The sequence below is a fragment of the Myotis lucifugus genome, unplaced genomic scaffold (assembly GCF_000147115.1).
Source record: "Myotis lucifugus unplaced genomic scaffold, Myoluc2.0 scaffold_140, whole genome shotgun sequence".
Lineage (NCBI taxonomy): Eukaryota > Metazoa > Chordata > Mammalia > Chiroptera > Vespertilionidae > Myotis > Myotis lucifugus.
This window is the reverse complement of record NW_005871188.1, coordinates 1,559,832-1,561,066: the sequence shown is the minus strand read 5'-3', so window position 1 is coordinate 1,561,066 and position 1,235 is coordinate 1,559,832. Positions and strand designations below refer to the sequence as shown.

Here is a 1,235-nt window from a genome sequence, read left to right as displayed (position 1 = left end):
CATGGCACGGTGCCCGCTTTGAATCACACCCCAGCCCGTGCCTCTTCTCTCTGGAGTCATTTGATAGCATGTGATTATGATGCTCAGTGTCCAAAGGCTGGAGTTATTGATTGAATGTTGTTAGACAATGAGTTATCTCACACACTGAAATTTAAAAAGTATTCAGAGCAATCCGAGGACGAGGACGTTCTATGTTTTCCTCAAGGGAGAGCTACTTGTTAAAATGCACGCCCCACCTTCGTTCTTCTCCCTAACATAACATCTCCGAAAGATAAAAAGCACCACCAGATTTGCCCTTGGAGAGTGGAGCCCATGAATTCTAGAGCTCCCTGAACACCCGTCCCTATCGGCCAGGGACGCCCGCTCCGCCCAGTGTCACAGAAGTCTCCGCTAGAGCCCAGCAAATGTGTTTACTTCTGCCGCCTGCCAGCCGCGGGGAAGGGGGGGTACCCGGGCTGCCCCTCTCCTTCTCCTGGGCAGTTTTCCAAACAAACCGGGGCGGTATGGGAGTGTCTTCTTGGCTGTGCAACTTGAGCCTCTTACCCTGTCCTGAAGCCACCCACCGCTGTGCCCGGCCTTCTCTCCGCGGTGACTTTCCCGTGCGGAACGCCCTGCGAGGGCGCGCGGCGGGTGTCGCCCAGCCCAAAAGGTAGGGGCTCGGCCGCGCTCCTGCCCCGCCCCGCCCCGTGGACCGGAGCCCCACAGCCTCCCTCACCGCATTGCACCTTCCTCCGCGAACTTGGGGGCGGCCGAGGCCACCGCCCATCTGGCGCCAGCCGCGGAGCAGGAGGAGCTTCCCCGCGGCTCCGGGGCGCTCGGCGCAGGCGACGGGCATCTGGACCCGGGCGCGGAGGGCAGCGCACCGGCTGGGGCGCCCGGCCTGCGGGCGGCACTGCGCCCTTCCCTGCTCCCTGGCCAGGTCCCGGGGGTCGCGTCGTGACCACGCCGCCCCTAACCCACGCCACCGTCCTCCGGATGCCGACGAGACGCGCTTCGGCGGCACGATGAAGCGGGCGCCGCGAAGAGGCAGGTCAATTACTAGTAACCAAGTACAGCCGTTCCGATAAACAAAAGAGAAAAAGGGGGGCCAACAATATGTGGACTTAGAAAAATTAGAGTGACCACCAGGACTTATTATCAATGAGATTTCTGTTGACTTTGCAAATCTGCTGAATTTCTATAACATGTCATGTGATACTTTGTCTGGAGTTGTCGAGGAATATAGGAAATCTCCT

General features: G+C 59.2%; 1 protein-coding gene across 1 annotated transcript in view; it reads left to right on the top strand.

Annotated features, from left to right (window-relative positions):
- The first annotated feature begins 567 nt into the window (after positions 1–567).
- The window catches only part of ST3GAL6 (ST3 beta-galactoside alpha-2,3-sialyltransferase 6), an 81,069-nt gene continuing 80,401 nt past the window's right edge, over positions 568–1,235 (top strand). Inside the window, 1 exon segment of the mRNA XM_006094690.3 lies at positions 568–649. The gene's annotated coding sequence lies outside the window, so the exon portion shown is untranslated.